This window comes from Dermochelys coriacea, chromosome 5 (assembly GCF_009764565.3).
Source record: "Dermochelys coriacea isolate rDerCor1 chromosome 5, rDerCor1.pri.v4, whole genome shotgun sequence".
NCBI lineage: Eukaryota > Metazoa > Chordata > Testudines > Dermochelyidae > Dermochelys > Dermochelys coriacea.
The window spans coordinates 135,771,000-135,795,121 of NC_050072.1; the positions used below are offsets into that span (position 1 = coordinate 135,771,000).

The following is a 24,122-nucleotide window of genomic DNA, read 5'->3' on the forward strand; positions in this document are numbered from 1 at the left end:
GGGGGGGACAGAGATGGACCAGGGGGCAGGCTCCACACCACACCCGCTTTGTCCCCACAAACACAGTCAAAACCCCAACCACCAAAGCACAGTTCGAAAGTTACTCGGTCCCTAATGGCCCCCTCCACAGTGGTCTGCAGAGTCTCTGCGCGCTCCCCCAGCAGCAGCAGGTCCTCTTCGTCTTCCTCCTCTGGGCTCCCGCAGCTCCCGGGCAGCAAGGGCAGCAGCAGCTCCAGGTGGCAGCCCGGTGGCCAGGCAGGCAGAAAGGATCCCTCACAGGTGGTGGTGTCCACAGCAGCAGCAACAGGTGGGGCTGGGACAAGGGTCCCTCACTCCCCTCTTCTGGGGAGTGGGCCAGCAGGCCCACCCAAGGGGCTGCAGCAGCAGAAGCAGCAACAGCCCCAAGTGGAGTTAGGCACCTCAACACCTTTGAGACTCTGGGCCTCTCTCCCTGCCGTGTTCCAGTACCAAATCCCTTTCCTCTGTATCTCCTGGGACAGCCAGTGGCGCTGGTGCTGAAAGCCAGCTAACGAAACTGTAAACCCTGAGTGTTCAAACGCAATTTGAAGAAGCGCAATTCCCGCTCAACCACACGGATGCAGCACATCTCCGCAATTCATAGGCCTGCCTCAGACAGGAAGCGAATGCCGTGGGGCAGCCGACTCGCTCTGGACTTGAGACACATGGAGGGGAAGCTCCCGCAGGCACAGGCTACCAGGGGTTCGGTTGAGCACAGAGGTATTTTTGGCATACTTTTCACCTTAAGGCAACAGAGGTGTGTTGAAATCACGTTCAGCTGCCTAAAGAACATACTCATTGCTTGGCTGTGCTGACTGTCTGCGCTCTGGCCCTGGGAGAGCTCCTGTCCGATGTAGTAACATTAAATCCCACCAAATGAGGGTAGATCCATCCTCATCATCATATCCGCTCATTATATTTCACACCTGAACATAGCCATTATATGGACAACATACTCCCATATCTCAATATCTGTACTTTGACTCGTTAAACTTTTACCCCCAATCGGGGAGATTGCAGATTATGTATTCCCTACGCCACCCGGATTTCGCACTTCTTGATAATCTGTAACTTATTCCCTGATAACCAGAAACTTCTGTGCTTGAACTCTGTACCGTTTTCTTTTTACTTCAGCATTATCTTAATAAAATTATTAAATCTGGTATGAGGTGTGGGATTGCGCCAGGAGCCAGACCTGTGCTCCCAGGCTCAGCAGTGTTGGGCAGCATGAACGATCTCGTCCCGTTGCTGCTCAATATCCCTTGAATACTTCCTAACCATCAGGGTGGTACAAGACTGAAATAAATTGCCCAGAGAGGTGGTAGAACCACCATTGTTGGAGATGTTTAAGGGCAGGATAGACAAACACCTGTCAGGGATGGTCTCTAGACAGTAGAGTCCTGCCATGAGTGCAGGGGACTGGACTAGACCTCTCAAAGTCTCTCCAATCCAATGTGGGGAGTGTGCTCTAGGGGAAGGGGAGACAGGGATTTCCCCTCCACACTCTGCTAGCTGAACAGTGTTTGGGCACTGAACTCGCTGCCAACCCTGAACGATCTAAAATCATGAGTCATCCCCCTGCCCTCTGAAAAGCCCCCATGAGATTGGCCCCCCAAATCATGAGGCTTGTTAGAAAAGCCGACCCCATGTTTATAGTCAGTCTTCTGATGTGTCATGCACCCCTAGGCTGCCCTGGTGTCGAAGCGAGACGGTTCAGTGAGTACAGCACTGTGGCCCTGTCAAGGTTCCTTCCCCACTCTGAACTCTAGGGTACAGATGTGGGGACCTGCATGAAAACCTCCTAAACTTACTTTTACCAGCTTAGGTTAAAACTTCCCCAAGGTACAAACTATTTTACCCTTTGTCCTTGGACTTCCACTGCCACCACCAAATGTCCGGGTTTATTTTTTGAGAAAGAGTTGTTTGGAAACGTCTTTCCCCCCAAAATCCTCACCAAAACCTTGCACCCCCCTGCTTGATAAAAATCCTCACCAATTTGCATAGGTGACCACAGATCCAAATCCTTGGATCTTAAGAACAATGAAAAAAGCATTCAGGTTCTTACAAGAAGAATTTTAATATAAGAAAAGGTAAAAAGAATCACCTCTGTAAAATCAGGATGGTAAATACCTTACAGGGTAATTAGATTCAAAACATAGAGAATCCCTCTAGGCAAAACCTTAAGTTACAAGAAAGACACAAAGACAAGAATCTCCATTCCATTCAGCACAGTCTAATTTCTCAGCCATTTAAAGAAATCAGAATCTAACACATCTCGAGCTAGATACTTACTGAGCTCTAAGACTCCATTCCTGTTCTTTCCCCAGCAAAAGCATCCCACAGACAGACCCTTTGTTTCTCTCTCCCTCCAGCTTTGAAAGTATCTTGTCTCCTCATTGGTCACTGTGGTCAGTGCCAGCGAGGTTATCTTAGCTTCTTAACCCTTTACAGGTGAAAGGATTTTTCCTCTGGCCAGGAGGGATTTTAAAGGTGTTTACCCTTCCCTTTATATTTATGACAGTCACTATCACTGTCCTGGTCAGGTGGTCGATAATAGATCCCTACTGTTATATTCTTATTAGAGCCTGGAATTGCTATCCATAGAGATTCTATGGAGCATGTGGATTCATTTAAGATTTTATTTCATTTGATTCTACATTTTCTTTCACATATAGCGCCCCCCCACATATATTTTGTACCCCAGAATGATTGTGTCCCATTGATTGTCCTCACTCCTCCAGGTTTCCAGGAGGTGATCCTAGCTTCTTAAACCTTTACAGATGAAAGGGCTTTTCCTCTGGCCAGCAGGGATTTTAAAGGTGTTTACCCTTCCCTTTATATTTATGACACCCCCAAGCTTGAGAACCCCGGGTTTAGAGCCCCACTTGCTTCCTGCTAGGCCCAAGGTGCTTGGCTCCCTCCCACAAGTTTTGGGGAGGCAGGAATTTACCACAGAAATCACACCAGCAACTTTCCCTGGGCAAGGACACGACCCATGAGGGACCTTTCAGCAACGCACACAGCACTGCCTCAACGGTACAATGCATGGACGAGTACGACCCCAACCCGTTCTGAGTTCATATTGCACCATCTCAGCCTCAGTCCTATTACAGGTATCTCTTACCTCTCATAGTGATCCCTGGTGCTTGGGTGCAACGGGGGCTCCCAGGCTCTACCGTATCCCAGGATGTCATCGCCATGGCTACCATTCCAGTCAAGACTCCCCAGCAGGACCTGAGCCACTTTCCCAGCCTGGCTGCCGCCACCTATGCTGCTTCTCCCTAGGCCTATCCCTAGCCCCATGTCCAAGCTATCTTTGGGCCTGCTTGCTCCAGCCCCAGCCACGGGGCACCTCTTTCCAATGCTACTTCTATGCCCACTGGCTCATAAAGTGACCTACAGCCAGTCCCACTTCAAACTGCTAAGCTCCCACTCTAGAAGTGCATGCCCTTTCTCCAACCAAGCACAGGGAATGAGGGGTGGGATCTCCTCCCAGTCTTCTGGGCAATAGCTGCGTAGGGCCCGCTCTATTTGCTCACCCCTTAATTAATTATCTGGGCTTTTGGCAGGTAGGCCTGGCCTGACTCATTCTGCTGCTGAGGGCATGTGCAGGGCTGCCCAGAGGGGGGGTCACGTGGGGCAATTTGTCCCGGGCCCTTCAAGGGCCCCCACAAGAGTTTTCAGGGGCCTCCATGAGAGTTTTCTGCGGCACTTCGGCGGCGGGTCCTTCAGTGCTGCCGAACACACCCGGAGTGAAGGACCCGCCGCCGAAGACCCACCACCGCTTCTTCCACTCCAGGTTTTCGATGGCAATTTGGCACAGAAGGACCCCTGCTGCTGAAGACCCCAGGTCCCCTGAATCCTCTGGGCAGCCCTGGGCATGTGAAGGGAGGCCTTCCCCTCAGGCAGTGTGCAGAGCATGCAGTAGTGATTCTAGTACCTCCCCTTGTGCACTATGGCTAAACCTCTTAGCTAGAGCTAGTGATTTGGGGGGCTGCAGTTTCTGGGTGCCCAACTTGAGGCACTTTAAAGGGGCCTGAGTTTTAGAAGTCCAAAACAACCATAGTTGAATTCATTGGTGCTGCTGATGCTTGGAAAACTGAGGCACCTTTAAAGTGTCCCAACTTGAGCACCCAGGCACTGGGGCACCCCAAATAACAGCCATTTCTGAAGGTTTGGGCCCAGATTAATAGGGAACAGCTGTGCAGCAATGGGCAGGAGTGACCAGCTGTGTCCTATACCCCACAAACTGCATTGAATAAATACAGAAGAGGGCTCTGAGGCTCCCCAGGAATGGGGAAAATAAATGTAAAATAGATTAAACATGCTGTAGCTTTAACCCCTTTCAGACCCATGTGCTCTCCCACCCCTTGCTCTCCAGATAGAGGTGTGGGAATTGCCATAATGGACTAGACACATGGACCATCCAGCCCTTTCTCTGACAATGTCCAGATGTTTTGAAGGACAGTGCAAGAACCCCCACACTATATAGATAGGAGGCAATAAAACCCTCCTTATGATGGTCCTACCCTAACCACTAATAGAGATGCCTTTAAAACATGAGGGTTTATCTCCTGTCCTATATTCTCTTAGTATTAACTATTATAACTCTGGAAAGTCTTGTTAACTACATGGAGGTCTCATCTCTCTTTGAACCTTACTAAATTCTTGGCCAGCAGGACATCCTGCAAGGAGAAGTGAGTTCTACAGGCTGGTTACACCTTGTGTGAAAACATATTTTTCTCCTCTTATCAGTTTTGAATTTGCCACTTCCCAACGCAACTGAAAGTCCCCTTCTTCTGGAGTGGTGAGATACTGAGATTAGAAGCTTCCGCTCTCCCTGCTCTAGATTAGACCAGTAGTTTTCAACCGGTGGTCCTGGGACCTCTGAGAGTGCCTAAGATTTTCAAAGAGTCTGCACCTGGCATCTCCATTGGAAATTGGTTAGGAGTCTTCCAGTGAAAAAGGACGAACCCCGCTGCTCCAGACTATTTCACCATGCTCATCCCCCAGCTGTTCCTCAGTCCCGCTGAAACAACCCCCATCACCTCCCCACGCTGCTGCTTCTCCCCCCCCCCCCCGCCCTTGGAGCCACTGCTTTCCAGTCACCTCCTCTCTCCCCTTCCTGCCCCTAGCGCTGCCCAGGCAGGGCGAGAGCAGCCACAGCAGCCCCCTCCCCTCCTCTCTCCACCCATCCCAATGGGCATGTGCAGGGGGAGTGGGTGGCAGCCCGGTTGCTACAGCGCTTGCTTGGCACCTGCAGGTGTGAGGGCTGCCACCGCCTGGTCTGGGGCTTGCTGAGCAGGGGGTGGCCAGGCACCCCCACCCCCTGGTGCCAGGAGTGGGGCCGGGGACAGACCCCGCGGAGCCAGCATGCGGGATAGAACCGCAGACCCACGCGCCCAGCCCCGCACAGCAGCCATGCAGCAGCTGCCCCACAGCGGAATCCCGAGCTGGCCCTAGCAACCCCGAGCTTTGCAGCAGCAGCAGTGCCGGGTCACCGCAGAGCAGCCACCGAGACGGGAGAAGCCACTGCAGGGACCGGAGAGACGTGGGGAAGGGGGTCCTGGAGACAGGCTGGCTCAGCCGCTGTTGGCACCATGCCTGGGGGGACATGGAAGAGCCCCCACTTTCCAGCCGGCTCCGTAGCTAGCTGCCAGCCAGACTGAGCCCCAAGAGGCACGTCCCGGAGACCCGCTGGACTCAGCCAAGGATGCTGCCCCAGCCCTGCCCGCCCTGGGCGTAGTGATGAGGGAGCTGCCTGGGGGTTTGGGGACCGATTGGGGGGAGTAGGTGGCATCGCTTGCAGGGGGCTGGGCACATTTACATGCGGCTCTGGATTCCCTTTGGGGGGAATACCTGGATGTGATTTTTTCTTCTTCCTACTGACAGGTGAGCGGCCAGAGAGAGACCAGCCTGACTGAGCCGCTGGGTGCCATTCACCTGAGGGGCCCCTGGACAGCTGCGACTTGTGTGTCGCCGGGGGCACAGAGTAATTAATTTCTCTTTTTTTGAAATTTTCACAAAACGATCTCTACCTAATGATCAGGACAGAATCCTAATGGCTTTTAGAGGAAGATTCCATGAGAAATTTATCACTAGCACTGATCATAGAATCATAGAAGATCAGGGTTGGAAGAGACCTCAGGAGGTATCTAGTCCAATGCCCTGCTCAAAGCAGGACCAACACCAACTAAATCATCCCAGCCAGGGCTTTGTCAAGCCGGGCCTTAAAAACCTCTAAGGATGGAGATTCCTCCACCTCCCTAGGTAACCCATTCCAGTGTTTCACCACCCTCTTAGTGAAATAGTGTTTCCAAATATCCAGCCTAGACCTCCCCCACTGCAACTTGAGACCATTGTTTCTTGTTCTACCATCTGCCACCACTGAGAACATCCTAGCTCCATCCCCTTTGGAACCCCCCTTCAGGTAGTTGAAGGCTGCTATCAAATCTCTCCTCACGCTTCTCTTCTGTAGAATAAATAACCCCAGTTTCTTCAGCCTCTCTGCATAAATCATGTGCCCCAGCCCCCTAATCATTTTCATTGCCCTCCGCTGGACTCTCTCCAATTTGTCCACATCCCTGCTGTAGTGGGGAGACCAAAACTGGACGCAATACTCCAGGTGTGGCCTCATCAGCACCGAATAGAGGTGAATAATCACTTCCCTCGATCTCCTGACAATGCTCCTACTAATACAGCCCAATATGCCATTGGCCTTCTTGACAACAAGGGCACACTGCTGACTCATATCCAGCTTCTCATCAACTGTAATCCCCGGGTCATTTCCTGCAGAACTGCTGCTTAGCCAGTCAGTCCCCAGCCTGTAGCGGTGCATGGGATTCTTCTCTCCTAAGTGCAGGACTCTGCACTTGTCCTTGTTGAACCCCAACAGATTTATTTTGGCCCAATTCTCCAATTTGTCTAGGTCATTCTGGACCCTATCCCTACCCTCCAACATATCTACCTCTCCCTGCAGCTTAGTGTCATCTGCAAACTTGCTGAGGTTGCAATCCATCCCATCATCCAGATAGAAAAGGAGTACTTGTGGCACCTTAGAGACTAACAAATTTATTAGAGCATAAGCTTTCGTGAGCTACAGCTCACTTCATCGAAGTGAGCTGTAGCTCACGAAAGCTTATACTCTAATAAATTTGTTAGTCTCTAAGGTGCCACAAGTACTCCTTTTCTTTTTGTGAATACAGACTAACACGGCTGCTACTCTGAAACCTATCATCCAGATAATTAATAAAGATGTTGAACAAAACCAGCCCCAGGACCGACCCCAGGACACTCCACTTGATACCAGCTGCCAACTAGACATCAAGCTGTTGATCACTATCCGTTGAGCCTGACAAACTACCCAGCTTTCTATCCACCTTATAGTCCATTCATCCAATCCATACTTTATTAACTTGCTGGCAAGAATACTATGGGAGACCGTATCAAAAGCTTTACTAAAGTCAAGATATATCACATCCATCGCCCTCACCCTAACCTAACCCTAACCCCTACTCCACCTCTAAACCCAACCCCTCACCCTTAACCCTAATCCTGACTAATCCTAGCCCCTAACCCTAACCCCTCACCCTAACCCAAAACCTCAACCCTCAGCCCTAAACGCTGACCAAACCCTAACCCCTGAAACCTAACCCTACCCCAAACCCCCACCCTCACCCCTACCCTTTCCCTAAACCCTAAATCTGAACCCCACCCCAACCCTAACTCTACCCCTAAATCCAACCCTTCACCCTTCTCCTTAATCCTGACCCTGACTAACCCTAACCCCTTGACCCTGACCCTAACCCCCAACCTTAGCCCCTACCCTCCCTCCACCTAACCCCTACCCCAACCCCTGCCCCTCACCCAACCCCTTAACCCTAACCCTCTTAAACTCCTCACCCTGACCCCGAACCTCACCCTGACCCTAGCCCTAACCCTTAACCCTAATCCCAACCCTGATGCCTAGCCCCTAACCTAAACCCCAACCCTAAATGCTCACCCCCAAACCCTCACCCCTTAACCTTAACCCTGACTAACCCTTCACCCTAACCCCCACCTTCACCCTAACCCTACCCCTAAACCCTCACCCTAACCCCAACCTTCTAACCTAACCTCTACCCTCACCCCAGCCCTACCCCTTAACTCTTAACCCCTATCCCAACTGAAACCCTACCCCAACCCCTAAACTTTAACCCAACCCAACCCTAACCCTAATCCCAAACCCTAACCCCTTGTGATGCACCCCATAAGCCTTTATGGAAATATGCTTATAAATGTATATAACTAGAATATGTTTTATGCTACATATGCCATGTAAATATCTCTGTAAAGTTTATGATCTACTGAATCTATTTATCCTATTTGTATGCATGTATCATTTTTGTATTTGAAGTTATGAGTATTGGCTGTATACTTGTTTGATTTTAAGTAGCCTTAGTAAGGCATTTGGTCAGCTTCTTTAGAGAGGAATGTGCAAGTTAAGTGCCCAATCAAGAAAAAGTTAAGCTGACAATAGATCTTAATAGACACCAATTCATATCTGAGCTTTTCTGGCTATGTGGCTTGGCCTGTGAAGTTCTGAGTCATGCATGGACATGTAATTTGCCCATGTGACTCCAAAACTCCATTTTGTGGCTGTAATTTTGCATAGGCGGAAGGAGGGGTTTAGACTCACAAGGAGAAACTATATAAAGCTTTGGGAGACCCCCTCCATTTTGTCTTCAGCTGGCTTAAGGGATAACCTTTCCACCCCAAAGGATACCTGCAAGAAACTGGGACAAAGAACAGTAACTACAGGGGGTGTTTCAGAGTAGCAGCCGTGTTAGTCTGTATTCGCAAAAAGAAAAGGAGTACTTGTGGCACCTTAGAGACTAACAAATTTATTAGAGCATAAGCTTTCGTGAGCTACAGCTCACTTCATCGGATGCATGCATCCGATGAAGTGAGCTGTAGCTCACGAAAGCTTATGCTCTAATAAATTTGTTAGTCTCTAAGGTGCCACAAGTACTCCTTTTCTTTTTACAGGGGGTGTGAGTGATTGCTGGACCCAGACTAGAAGAAGGCTAGTCTATAAAAGAGGCTTACTGAAGCATCTCTAAGGGTGAGACTTTATCTGTATTCAGCTTCTTACTGTATTAGGCATAGGCTTGCATGTTTTGTTTTGTTTTTGTTTGGGAGTTGGGCATCTGAGTGTTAGAGACAGCAACGCTTCTTGAGCTGCTTTCCTGCAGTTTGTGAGACGTGGTTCAGACCTGGGTCTGCGTTTGTTACCAGCAAGCGTGTCTGGCACAACCAGTCAGGGTTCTGGAGTCCGAAGCTGTCAGGGAAGGCAGGGGCAGAAGTAGTCTTAGCACATCAGTTGTCAGCCCCAAGCAGGTTTCTGTGATTCAACCAGTCATAGTGGCATAGTCAGCAGGGTCTGTGCACAGCTGATTGCTTTGAGATACTGGTAGTGATTTTAAGTGAGTTTTGGGTGTGATGGCTGGAGAACAGACAAAGTGGCTACTAGAAAGAAAAGGAGGACTTGTGGCACCTTAGAGACTAACAAATTTATTTGAGCATAAGCTTTTGTGAGCTACAGCTCACTTCATCGGATGCATCGTGAGCTGTAGCTTTGAGCATAAGCTTTCATGAGCTACAGCTCACTTCATTGGATGAGCTTATGCTCAAATAAATTTGTTAGTCTCTAAGGTGCCACAAGTACTCCTTTTCTTTTTGCAAATACAGACTAACACGGCTGCTACTCTGAAAGTGGTTACTGGTTTGTTATTTTCTGTTTGCTTATTTTGGGGAAGGGAATAGAGGCAGAAAAATCAGCAACATGAGTGAGACTCAGAAAAAGCTAAAACTGCATGGGTTGCAAATGGCTGAGAATGAAAATGAACAAAGAATTCTGGAATGAAAACAAATGGAGATTAATGCAGAGGCGTCCAGGGAGGAAGCTGCCCACCAAAGGGTAATGGAAGCAGAAGCAGCCAGGGACAAAAGAACCCTGGAGTTAAGAGACTGAGAAATATAGGCCCAGTTTGAGGCCCAGAATCATGAACTGGCTGTAATGGAGTGGAAGAGACAAAACCCTCCAGCTGCTGGCTCTACTTCCCCAAAAATCCACAAATGGGAGCAACTATGTCCACACTATGATGAATCCAGCAATACTGCAGAATATTTTATCACCTTTGAGAGACTGTGCACTCTTCATGCTATCCCTAAAGATCAAAAGATGCCCACATTGATAGCAAAATTATCTGGCAGAGCTCTGGACATAGTCAGTAAGATGACTATTGATGATGCTTCAAACTATGGTAAATTTAAGGAACTAGTTTTGAAACAGTTTCAGGTTACACCTGAAACCTATAGGGTTAAATTCAGGAGTCTTAAGAGGGGATCTGGATTGAGTAATGTACTTATGTAAATGAAATGAGAGATTTGGTAGATAAGTGGGTGAGGAGGGAAGGGCATTACAAGATTTGAAGGAAAGTGTGATTTGGTTACTCAGGAACAATTCCTGAATGCGTGCAGTGATGATGTGAAACAGTATTTGTGGGACAAAAAGATGGAGGCAGTAGGAGAATTAGCTGGGTTTGCAGACTCTTATGCACAAACACAAGCTGCAATTAAACATGAACCCCTGGCAGAGGGGTACAGGGTTGGGGGGGAAAGCAAAACCACTATTTTGCCCCTGGGAAAAAGGAGGCGGGGCATTCTCCTCCCCATTCCCTTATTACCCGTTCCAAATCTCCTGTACACGCAGAGGGACCTAAAAGGTGCTCTCGTTGTGAGTCCACTGAGCACCTGAAGAATAAGTGTCCCTTGCTGAGTGGAAACAGGCAGCAAGTAACACATGACACTGCTGCTGCTTCTCAGAGCCAGGCTGCTGCCTCTTTCCACACAGGATTTGTAAAGGTTGCTTCTACACAACTAAGCAATGAGCACATGCATGCTGTTAAACTTAGTGGAAAAGTACTCATTGAATTAAGGGATAGGGGTGCCGAGATTTCTGTGGTCAGGAGGGACCTGATCCAGGAGAAGGATTTATTGCCACGGGAAATGGCAGAATTAGAACTGGTGGGAGGTTAGAAAGTCCTTGCCCCTTTAGCTAAGGTACACATGCAAACTAGTGATTTGCAGGCAGAACTGACGGTTGCAACTGTGGCACACAATTTTGCACCGTTTCTACTGGGAATGATTTCTTTAATGTGGCAGAATCTGTCCCAGGGTTGATTAGCAGTAAGAAGAAATCGTGTGCTAAAAGCCCCGGGGGGGGGGGGTGGGAGTGAAGTCACATGGATTGCTGGGGGAATAGGAGGGGGTCCCTTAAATTCCTCTGTAGCAGTGAGGAATGCAGCTTTGGGGGAAGGGATGGTCGTAACCAGTTCCTGTAGCCCTGGGGCTCAAGGCAAGTCCCAGAAGGAGGGGCTGGACAAAGCCGGCTCCTGTCCTGTAATCATCTGCCCAGTGGAGGGAAATGTTCCACCTTGTAGCAGGGAGGCCATCCCAGCTGTTAACTGCCAGGAAGTTTGGGAGTGGGGACAGGGCCTGCCCTGGGGTGCACAGGGACATGTGTCCCAAAGGTGGAAGTTGGGGTCTTGGTGACCGCTGTGGTGGGAACAGACCCCAAGGACTCTGTAGCTAAAAGCAAGGCCAACCTGAGGGAAAGGGGGGGAAACTTGCTGGCCAGTGAAGGGTCTGTCATAACTGGCAGCTGTGAGCCCACAGCTGGACCAGGGTCACCTTCCCCTTTAGGGGACACAGAAGTGTCTGACCAGAGGGGAGCCCAGAAAGGGAAGTCCAGACGGAAGGTGCAGAGGAGCCGGAAAGTCTGACCACCTTTTGTAGGGAGGATCTTTCCCAGGAGGAGGGTGAAAAATCTGCATTTAAAATGCCAGACCCCTCTCCAGTGGATCAGGGTTTAAGGGAAAACTGGGGGTTGGATCTCCTGGAGGGGAGCTCCCTCCCAGCTAACCAGGGGACCGAGAGTGGGGGAATTTACCAATCCAAAGCACCCCATTGAAAGATGTTGTTCTTGTGAGGCTTGTAAGAGATAAAACTCTCTCTTCAAGGCAGGGGGGAGTAAATCTCTGCATGGCTGTAGCCTCACAAGGGAGTGGGGTCCAGCCCAGAGAAATTCCAGAGGGAGGGGCCAAGGGCAGGCATGGGTACAGTGCACCCTTTCCTTGCCAAATCCCAAACACAGGCCTGAATCAAAAGCCTTCTCCAAAAAGGCAGAAGAATCTGCATCAGGGCACCTATTATGGTACACAAATTAAAAAAATGTAATAAACACTAAACAAACTAAATTGTGTAAACAAAGCCTGCCCGCCATAGATTTGCTGTTAATCTGGTGTCTTTTGCTACTTCATCTATGGGTCAAGACAAAAGTTAATACTAGTGGTAAACCCTTTAAAGATGTGGGACACACCTGATCTGTGGAAGAAACGGTTGCACATGCAAGGAATGGTGACAAGGCAGCCCCACGGCTGTTACTTTTCAGCTTGTACCTGTAAACAGGCTGAAAGCTTGGCACAGCGGCAAAAGTATAACAGGCCCATGCTGCTGTGTGAAAGGGGAAACTGAGGCACACCGCCTCATGGCATTGGGGGCTAAATACCAAGACACCCACACTCTAACAGATATTGCTGTCTGCATTTTGTTAGCAATACTACACCCCAACCTGTTCAGGCACCCCAAACCTTGCTGGAACACCTATGAATAACATTATACAGTTTAAAGGTACAGAAAGGAGGTGTGACCAGAGACAGACATTTTAGGTATACTGCCTCCACCATGGACAGTATCCAAGTCTCGGGCAGTAAGCTCAAGAGGAGGGTGTGATGTTGCACCCATAAGGCTTTATGGAAATATGCTTATAAATGTATATACGACATGACTGGAATAGGTTTTATGCTACGTAACATATCTCTGTAAAATTTATGATCTACTGAATCTATTCATCCTATTTCTATGCATGTATCATTCTGGTATTTGAAGTTATGAATATTGGCTGTGTACTGGTTTGTTTTTAAGTAGCCTTAGTAAGGCATTTGGTCAACTTCTTTAGAGAGGACTGTGCAAGTTAAGTGCCCAATTAAGAAACACTTAAGCTGACAATAGACCTTAATAGATGCCAATCCACATCTGAGCTTTCCTGGCTGTGGTTTCTGAGTCCATGCATGGACATGTAACTTGCCCATGTGACTTCAAAACTCCATTTTGTAGCTATAATTCTGCACAGGTGGAGGGAGGGGTTTAGACCAACAAGGAGAAACTATATAAAGCCTTTGAGAGACTCCTCCATTTTGTCTTCAGATGGCTCAAATGAGAGCCTCTTCACCCCAAACGATACCTGCAAGAAACTGGGACAAAGAACGGTGTGCGAGTGATTGCTGGACACAGATTAGAAGAAAGCTAGTCTGTAAAAGGTTTCAGAGTAGCAGCCGTGTTAGTCTCTATTCGCAAAAAGAAAAGGAGTACTTGTGGCACCTTAGACACTAACAAATTTATTAGAGCATAAGCTTTCGTGAGCTACAGCTAACATCATCGGATGCATTTGGTGGAAAAAACAGAGGGGAGATTGATATATACACACACAGAGAACATGAAACAATGGGTTTATCATACACACTGTAAGGAGAGTGATAACTTAAGATGAGCCATCACCAGCAGTGGGGGTGGGGGGGGGAAAGGAGGAAAACCTTTCATGGTGACAAGCAAGGTAGGCTATTTCCAGCAGTTAACAAGAATATCTGAGGAACAGTGGGAGGTGGGGTGGGTGGGGGGGAGAAATAACATGGGGAAATAGTTTTACTTTGTGTAATGACTCATCCACTCCCAGTCTCTAGTCAAGCCTAAATTAATTGTATCCAGTTTGCAAATTAATTCCAATTCAGCAGTCTCTCGTTGGAGTCTGTTTTTGAAGCTTTTTTGTTGAAGGATAGCCATCTTAGGTCTGGTTTCAGAGTAGCAGCCGTGTTAGTCTGTATTTGCAAAAAGAAAAGGAGTACTTGTGGCACCTTAGAGACTAACAAATTTATTAGAGCATAAGCTTTCGTGAGCTACAGCTCACTTCGAGTGACCGGAGAGATTGAAGTGTTCTCCAACTGGTTTTTGAATGTTATAATTCTTGACGTCTGATTTGTGTCCATTCATTCTTTTACGTAGAGACTGTCCAGTTTGGCCAATGTACATGGCAGAGGGGCATTGCTGGCACATGATGGCATATATCACATTGGTAGATGCGCAGGTGAACGAGCCTCTGATAGTGTGGCTGATGTGATTAGGCCCTATGATGGTGTCCCCTGAATAGATATGTGGACACAGTTGGCAACGGGCTTTGTTGCAAGGATAGGTTCCTGGGTTGGTGGTTCTGTTGTGTGGTGTGTGGTTGCTGGTGAGTATTTGCTTCAGGTTGGGGGGCTGTCTGTAAGCAAGGACTGGCCTGTCTCCCAAGATCTGTGAGAGTGATGGGTCGTCCTTCAGGATAGGTTGTAGATCCTTGATGATGCACTGGAGAGGTTTTAGTTGGGGGCTGAAGGTGATGGCTAGTGGCGTTCTGTTATTTTCTTTGTTGGGCCTGTCCTGTAGTAGGTGACTTCTGGGTACTCTTCTGGCTCTGTCAATCTGTTTCTTCACTTCAGCAGGTGGGTATTGTAGTTGTAGGAATGCATGATAGAGATCTTGTAGGTGTTTGTCTCCGTCTGAGGGGTTGGAGCAAATGCGGTTATATCGTAGCGCTTGGCTGTAGACAATGGATCGTGTGGTATGATCTGGATGAAAGCTAGAGGCACGTAGGTAGAAATAGCGGTCAGTAGGCTTCCAATATAGGGTGGTGTTTATGTGACCATCGCTTATTAGCACCATAGTGTCCAGGAAGTGGATCTCTTGAGTGGACTGGTCCAGGCTGAGGTTGATGGTGGGATGGAAATTGTTGAAATCCTGGTGGAATTCCTCAAGGGCTTCTTTTCCATGGGTCCAGATGATGAAGATGTCATCAATGTAGCGCAACTATTTCCCCATGTTATTTCTCCCCCTCACCTCACCCCACCCCCCACTGTTCCTCAGATATTCTTGTTAACTGCTGGAAATAGCCTACCTTGCTTGTCACCATGAAAGGTTTTCCTCCTCCCCCCCTCTTCCCCTCCCCCCGCTGCTGGGGATGGCTTATAGGGGGGAGGGATAGCTCAGTGGTTTGAGCATTGGCTTGCTAAACCCAGGGTTGTGAGTTCAATCCTTGAGGGGGCCATTTAGGGATCTGGGGCAAAAATTAGGGATTGGTCCTGCTTTGAGCAGGGGGTTGGACTAGATGATCTCCTGAGGTCCCTTCCAACCCTGATATTCTGTGATTCTATGATCTTAAGTGATCACTCTCCTTACAGTGTGTATGATAAAACCCATTGTTTCATGTTCTCTGTGTGTGTATATAAATCTCCCCTCTGTATTTTCCACCAAAGGCATCCGATGAAGTGAGCTGTAGCTCACGAAAGCTTATGCTCTAATAAATTTGTTAGTCTCTAAGGTGCCACAAGTACTCCTTTTCTTTTAGTCTGTAAAAGAGGTTTATTGAAACATCTAAGGGTGAGACTTTATCTATATGCAGTGTCTTATTGTATTAGGCATAGGTTTGTATGTTTTATTTTGTTTGGTAACTTACTTTTTGTCGGTCATCACTTGGAATCATTTAAGTCCTACTTTTTGTATTTAATCACTTTTTACTTGTTAATTAACCTAGAGTATGTATTAATACGGGGCGGGGGGGGACAGCTGTGCATAACTCTATCAGTGTTGTAGAGGGCAAACAATGTATCAGTTTACCCTGTATGAAGCTTCATACAAGGTAAAAGTGATTTATTTGGGGTTTACTCCCACTGGGAGTTGGGCATCTGAGTGTTAGAGACAGGAACGCTTCTTAAACTGCTTTCAGTTAAGCCTGCAGTTTGTGGGACGTGGTTCAGACCTGGGTCTGTGTTTGTAGCCGGCAAGCATGTCTGGCACAACCAGGCAGGGCTCTGGAGTCCTGGGAAAGCAGGGACAGAAGTTGTCCTGGCACATCAGTTGGCAGCCCCAAGGGGGTTTCTGTGATCCAACCTGTCACATCCCTAACCCTAAATACCTACTGTCACCCCAACCCTAAACTTTAACCCTAAATGCTGGACCCTAACCCCTACCCTCACCCTAACTGTAACCCAAACCCTAACCATACCCCTACCTCACTATCACACTAACCCCTAAACCTAAAACCATAATCCTAACCCTAACCCCTAATGTCAACCCTTAACCCTAACTCATACCCTATCCCAAAACACAACCCTAATATTAAACCCTAACTCAAACCTAGCCCAAATCTAACTTAACCCTGAATCCTTACACTAAACTCTAACTCCCACCCTAATCCTATCCCAAAACCCTATCCCTCACCCCCAACCCTAACTCAAACCTAGCCTAACTCTAACACCTCACCTTAATCCTAAAACTACTCTGACCCTAACCTCTAACCATCACCCTTAACCCCAACCCTAACTTTAAACCCTAACTCATAACTCTAAACCCTGAGCCCTAACCATAATCCCAACCCCAAAACCTGAACACTAACCCTTACACTTTTAACCCTAAATCCTATCCCTAAAGCATAACCCCTATCCCTTAACCCTACTTCTAACCCCAACCTCACCCCTCACCGTAAGGCTTAAACCCAACCCTAACACATGAAGAGTGACACTGATTTCCATTTGCTGAAGATCTGGCTCTAACTTTGGTTCCATCTGGCCCATTACAGTACCGTACCCCAAAGTGCTGTACAGAGCGTTGGGTTACACTGCAACTGCGACGGCAGGGAGCCGCCATTGCGCCTTCAGCTGCGGCCTGGCACAGCAGGGTGTCTCCAGGGAGTAGATGGGCATACTTACTTGGTGGGGGAGGAGCAGGGTTCTCTTCGGCTGGCAATTCCTCTCTATCCGCTCTCCAGTTCAGACAGGAGGAATGTCTCTGTGGTTCCCTTTATGTGAAATTCAAACCCCTTCGCTGAGGTATTCAAAGCTTGAGCTCCTAGCTATGGTTCCTTCAAGTCTAGGGTCCAGCATAAACATTTCAGTACCCAGAACAGTGTAATGGTTGAAAGGCAGGAAATACCTAGCAGCAAGAGAGATTTCAGTGTTCAAATACTAGTTTTATTAGAAATTGGCTAAACACAGCAATATAATACGGTATAAAGGGCGCTGAGATGAGTACCCTACATGGGTGCCCAGGTGGGAAGGTTCATAGGCAGATGTATGTGGGTTTACAATAATATACTGTACATGCCAACTAACATAAGGCCACCCATCCACATGAGCAAAGGGAACAGTCAGAGAAACACATTGCCGAGCCTGCTCAGGTAGTCCTTGGTGTTGAATTTTTCTTTAAGTAAATTAACCATTAGCAAAACAAACCCTTAATATATTAAAAAGTAAAATTCTAGCCAGCTATTTGTTCTTTAGTTATATTTGCTTTACACATTGCACAATTCCATTTTCCTTTTGTGTTTTTTCCCTTTTTTTTCCTACTTTTTACAAAGATACAAGGAATTTAAGAAACAATGTCAAAATCATCATTCACACATTTAGGCACAGGTTAATCGAGCATAAACCAATGTCTGCCATTACTTTTCTTTCTGTAAAAGATTTATGACTACATTTCAGCTCCAGAATGAATTGTATTTAAATGTCTACATTGACACAGAGGTATTATTTAAAAGATCATATTCAAGTGCTGATTGTGGTTTTTTGTTTTTGTTTTTTTTGTTCTCTGAAAGGTTGACAGTAAACAATAAACACAACTATTATTTTTTCAAGTAAACATTGAGATCAACAAGTCTATTGATTGGTTAAAAACCATGATTCCTGATCAATTTCGAGGCTATCTGGTCATATGCAAAAACAAACACAATCAGTAAGAAGACTCAAAAATGCCTTGTAAAGATGATTTTCCTGTTTTACCTGACAAATAATTTATTCTGAATGAAAAACAAAGTTAAAAACAAAGAAAATTCACCTTGTGCTGACATGAAAATGCATGAAACTGTATTTATCATAAGGTTGTCTCTGATGTGTCTAGTTTTTATCAGAGCTGGTTGGAAAATGATGATTTATCACACAAAGTATGTCTGGAAGTTTCCATGAAAACCTCTTATCGAAATGTTCATTTTCAGAGCTGCACACAGTATCACATTTCTGGTTTTAAAAAAAAAAATATGCCTGACTCTAATTTGCCTAACCTTTGGAAATGATGATTTGGGTGCATATGTCCAGCCCTGCAGCAAAGGGCTGCTGCTATATCACAGCCACCCCTGCAATGAATGATGCTGCTGAACCGTGCAGAGAGGTGTGTTCTACAGATAGCACTCCATACAAAACAACTGCCAGCATAACTAGTATTTCTTTTACACCACAGTGTGGAGAGACAGATGAGGAAAGCCAAGTATAAAGCAGTGTGTAGCATATGAAGAAAGGGTTACTCACCTTGTGAAGGAACTGTGGTTCTTCAAGATGGGTGTCCCTATAGGTGCTTCATTTCAGAGGCACATGAACCACCTGAGCCCTTGATTAGAGATTTTCTGTTAGCACTGTTTGTTCAGCCCACGCATGCGCTCTATACAACCTTGTGGCACACTCTGAGGGTTATGTGGGCAAACCATCCTTGGTTCCTTCTCTATCCCACTGTCCAACAAAGAACAGCCCAAAGCAGAGGAGACAGGTAGTGGAGCACCCATAGGGGTACACATCTCAAAAAACTAGTTATTGCAGATAACGTCCCTATAGGTGCTCTCACTTCAGGTGACTTCCGAGCAATATCCTCACAGGGAGCTTTGGAATCCAGTCCAAGACTGAAGACGGTACAACAGAACCAAGTGCCACATCCAATCTGGTGGTATGGACAAGGTGCAGTGTTCAGTAAAGGTATGCACTGATGTCCATGTAGCAGCTCTGCTGGGATATTGGCATGTTTTTGAGTAACACTCGAAGTTGCCTGTGATCTGGTAGAGTGTGCTGTTGTCCTCTGGGGAGCCAAAGTACCAGCTGGATCATGGTAAGCAACAATATCCCCAAAGATTCCTCTCGACAGTCTCTGTGAAGAAATCATGGACCCCCTAGATCCTTCTGTGATGGAGACATTCTAGGTGATTTCCGAAATTGCTTGGTCCTATCCAGGTAAAAGGCAAATGACCATCCTACATCTAAGGTATGAAAGGAGGTCTCATGTGGTCTCTGGGGTTTAGGAAAAAATATTGGTAGATGAATACTTGTTTAAGATGGAAGTCTGATAGCACTTAGGTGAACTTTGGATGTGGCCATAAGGAGATCTTGTCCCTGAAAAATACCATTAAGGTTCCAGTCTCTCCCACTCTGCAGGCTGACGTGGTAGGTATTAGAAAGGCCATCTTCCTAGATTACTCCTGGCAGAACTCAGAGTTCATATGGCCCACATATTTCTATGCCCCCATGCAGAAAAACGCAAAAGAAATCTGTGGAGGGACACGCGTCTCTTCCCTGGCAGCATGGCTGTTCCCGCATGCCTGGAGCAGCTTCAGAGATGCAAATCACTGCAGGGATGGGGGGCAGCTTCAGAGATGCAAATCACTGCAGGGATGGGGGCTGGGTGTGCATGCCTGTGGGGAGACCTCAAGGGGTGGGGCTGGCCAACAAGCAAGAGAAACTCCTGTCCCTCTCTCTGGATACTGCAGCCCAAGGGGCATGGAGGAGGGCAGGTCTTTTTGGTATGCAGGAGGAAGGCTCTGTCCCCAAAGCAGAAGTACAGCAGCCTGCCTGCCTAGTAAAATGTACCTGCTTGAGAACTGAAACACTTAATTAATATTACTATCATGTTATTGAAAAATAGTTTTTAAGTTAAAGAAAATAGCTTTTGTAAAAACACATTTTGTTAATGTTTCTGTAGATGGTTAATTGATCTCATTCTCTAAGGCAGAAATGTAACATTGTTAGTTATTCTATTGTTGGTTAACAGCTCCCATTCTCAGTCAATGCCCACAGGGGGAAAAAAAAACCTGTAAAAGTTTTAAAGCCCCTACATTGCCAGAGTGATGTAAAGCCTTATAAATGACAGTAAGGGAATCAGCTAGGAAGATCTATGTGCTTTCTCACCTTTTTTCCTGTGCCAAAGTGGCACAATGGGGTTAGATTTTTTTTTTTTACCTATCCCCTTTTTTTAAAAAAAAAACCAAACTTTTGAGGGCAAGTAAAACATTTACCAAGCAGTCAATAAAATGTCAGGATAATCAGAACCAAGGACTTCCCAAAGTACCCAGCTAGGTCCAGGACAATGATTAGCAAAACTATATGATTTCCATGTGTTAAAGTCTGAGCAATTTAAAATGACGGTCTAATTTTTTTTTCCTGTTTGGTGTTCTGTAATGTAATTTAAATGAAAATCCAGGATTATAACTGGAATGCAGGGTATTAGTTACCAAGTATTTGTAACTTAACTTTCATGTGTTTAGGAAATGCTTAATAGTTGTGACTTTTTTTCTGTTTTTGTAGTTTAAATAATTTACCAAAACAATTGAAACTGGTGTGATTATAGTGGATTACTCTGAAAAATAAAATTTTGCAGAATTTTGTGTCCATGCGTGCGCACTCGCGCAGAATCCCCCCAGGAGTAATAGATAAATGAACCAGGGTTCCATAGGCTCAAATGCAGGTCCCATAAAGTATCTAAGTACCAGGTTGAGGTCCCAAGTTGGAGTAGGATCCTTAACCTGGGGGTAAAGTTTCCTGAAACCCTTAATTAATCTGGAGGATGCTTGGGGGGAGCAAACACAGAAAACCCCTCTAGTGGGAATGAAATGCTGATCTAGCAGCCTGATGAATCTTAATATAACTCATTGATAAACCCAACATTTAAAAATCCAGCAGATAACCCAAGATGACCAAGAGCAGCCAAGATTCAGGCACAAGGAGGTGATGTTGACATCAGTGGTTGAACTTTTTCCATTTCTGAAGATATGTAATTTGAGTTGACTCCCTTCTACCACTTTAGTGATACTGGATGTATTCCTGTTGAGCAGATGGATTCCAATCCAGGGGACCATCTAGGAGCCATGCTTGGAGACAGAGGACCCCCAGGTTGGGGTGAAGCACCCAACTTGCATCCTGGGAGAGGAGATGAGGGGACAGCAGTAAGATTGAATGCCAGTTGCACACACAGTGAAGCAGATTAAGAATAACAAGCTTGCCTCGGTGAAGCTGATACTATGAGGATATCCCTGGCCTTGTCCTATCTGATTTTATTCATCTGCCAGAATTAGAATTAGTGGTGTCAGAGGAATGTGTACAACAGGCCCTTCAACCAGAGAAAAGCATGTCCCAAAGAGAGGCAACCTCAGCCTCCTCTTGAGCAGAAAAGGGAGCACTTCTTGTTGCTGAATGTGGTAAATAGGTCCACCTTGGGAAGTCCCCACCTCTGAAGTGTCCTGTGAAGAAGTTGAGAGTCCAACTCCCTTTCGTAGCCCTTGGAGAAGCACCTGCTGAGCATATTAGCTGTGACATTCTCGGCTCCAGGAAGGGAGAGGACTGAGATCTGAATCTGATGGGCTATACACCAGGTCCACAATCTTATAACTTTGGCGCACAGGGAGGGGATCTTGCCATTATCCGTCATGATCCCGATGGATTTGCCCTTGATGAGAGAGATGAATGGAAGACGGGCATTCCTGACAGTGCTGAGTTCCAACAGGTGACTGGTTTCCTGAGATGACCATCTGCTCCGAGTTGTGAGGGTATTGAGATGCGCTCCCCACCCTAATAGTGATGTATCCATTGTCACAGTTATTGTCAGAGCTGGGTGGATGAAAGGGACATCTGCACAGACAATGAGTTGATTCTTCCACCAGTCCAGAGCGTTATTTACCTGGACGGGACTTGTCTGTCCAAGCTGTCTTTGGTTGAGGAATAGTTCCTCTTGAACCAGCCTTGAAAGCAGTGGGGGGCATAATCTTGTGTAATCAGTCAAAAGATGCAAGTGGCCATACAACCTAGGAGCTGCAAACAGTTCCTTACTTTAGTACAGTGGCTTCCTTGAATCAGACTGATTCAACAGAACTAACAATTTTGTCCTTGGCAAGAAAGGCTGCCAATGACAGTAAATATGTCCCTGTGAATTGTATTCTCTGTACAGGGGCTATCTTGGACTGCTTCATGTTTAGCCAGAGACCCAACTCCTGGAAAAGAGAGTGAGCTGTCTGGGTGGAAGTTAGTACTGCTTTGTAAGATTGGCCTTTGAGGAGTCTGTCGTTGAGATACAGAAAGACTAAAATTGCTTCTTGCCGAAGGTAAACGGCCACTACTGCTAGAATTTTTGAGAACACCCTTGGGACCAAAGAGAAGCCAAAGGGAAATACACCTGTCCCATGGTGGAAACACAGGTATCTCTTGTGTGCAAGATGTATCGCTATATGGAAATGGGCGTCCTTGTAGTCAAGTGTTGAAAACCAATCTCCTGATACTAGAGAGGGAATTATAGCTGCCAGAGTCGTCATCCTGAACTTTTGAGGTTTTACAAATTTGTTTGGTTGTTTTAGATCTGAGGCCAGACCCACACCTTCCATCCTTCTCTGGTACAAGATAATACTTTGAGTAAAACCCCTTTCCTGTGTGAGGGGATGGGATGTGTTCTGTTGCTCCTAAATGAAGGCGGGATTGTGCCTCATGGCTCAGTATAGTCTCGTGAGAGGAGTCCCTGAAGATGGACAGGGTGGAGGGATGTGAAGTGGATGGTGCTCACCCACTTGTTTGTTGTAACATGTCACCAGGCCTGTTTGAAATGGAAGGTGGGCTCCAAAAGAGGAGAGGTGGTTGCTAGCTTGCAAACTGGAGCTGAGGGAGGTCAAACCTGTCAAAAATACTGTTTTAATGATGGCTGGGCAGTCACTAAAGGAGAGTGAGAAGCTAGTTTCCTCTCGAACCCTTGTCTTTTTCTAGTAGCTTTGGTGGCTCTGTGAAAACTAGAGAACTGAGCTGGGTGTGATCTCTGGGCAGCTTGAGACCTGCTAAATCTCGTTTGTAAGGGTGTATATATCCAGAGACCTGAACGTTGCCCTGGAGTCCTTCAGCATGTGCAGGGACGCATCTGGAGCTCCCAAGAAGAGCTTTTGATTGTCCGATGGGAGGTCCTCAACATATTCTGAACCTCCCTCAGAAACCCCAACGACTGGAGTCATGACACCCTGCATATGCCAAACCCTGTGCAAATGAATCTAGCAGCAGCATCTAAAGCAGGGGGGGGCAAACTTTTTTTGGCCCAAGGGCCACATCACTGTAGGGAGGGTCGGGTTGGGAAGGCTGTACCTCCCCAAACAACCTGGCCCCTGCCCCCTCCCACTTCCCACCCCTGACTGCCCCCCTCAGAATCCCTGACCCATCCAACCTCCCCCCCCCAGGACCCCACCCTCTAACCAACCCCACCTGCTCCCTGCCCCCAACTACCCCGACCCCTATCCACACCTCCAACCCCCCTGCTCCCCATCCCCTGACTGCCCCCCCGAACCTCTGCCCCATCGAACCGCCTTCTGCTCCTTGTACCCTGACTTATCTAACTCCCCGCCCCCTTACCATGCCACTCAGAGCGGCAGGACTGGAAGCCTCGCCGCCCGGCTAGAGCCAGCCATGCTGTCCGCGCAACGAACAACACCTGCGGGGGAGGAGGGACGGCAGTGGAGGGGCGGGGGGCTAGCCTCCCCAGCCAGGAGCTCAAGGGCTGGGCAGAATGATCCTGGGGGCTGGATCTGGCCTGCAGGCCATAGTTTGCCCACCTCTGATCCAAAGACACTTGAAGAGAGGTTCTGGCTAATAACTGACCCTATTTAATGATGGCCTGGAAGTGTTCTCTGTGCTTCTGTGGAAGATGTTCAATAAAGAATGCAAACTTGTTATAATTTGTGCAATCATAGTTTGCAGCCCAAAATTGGAGGGTTACAGATGAGTATGCCTTTCATCCAAAAAGGTCTAACCTTTACTGGTTCTTATCATAAGGAGTAAACCTGGAGTAGTGCCACTTACCCCACTTTACAGCATCTATCACAAGGGAATTAGGTGAGAGGCAGCAGGAAAACGAATATT

The 24,122-nt window shown here is 47.2% G+C and overlaps 1 long non-coding RNA gene across 1 annotated transcript; it reads left to right on the forward strand.

The window, feature by feature from the left end:
* The first annotated feature begins 9,045 nt into the window (after positions 1-9,045).
* LOC122460320 lies at positions 9,046-24,028 on the forward strand. Its single transcript, XR_006281565.1, has 2 exons — positions 9,046-9,121; positions 20,922-24,028. It is a non-coding gene; the product is annotated as an uncharacterized LOC122460320 (long non-coding RNA).
* Positions 24,029-24,122: the final 94 nt, after the last annotated feature.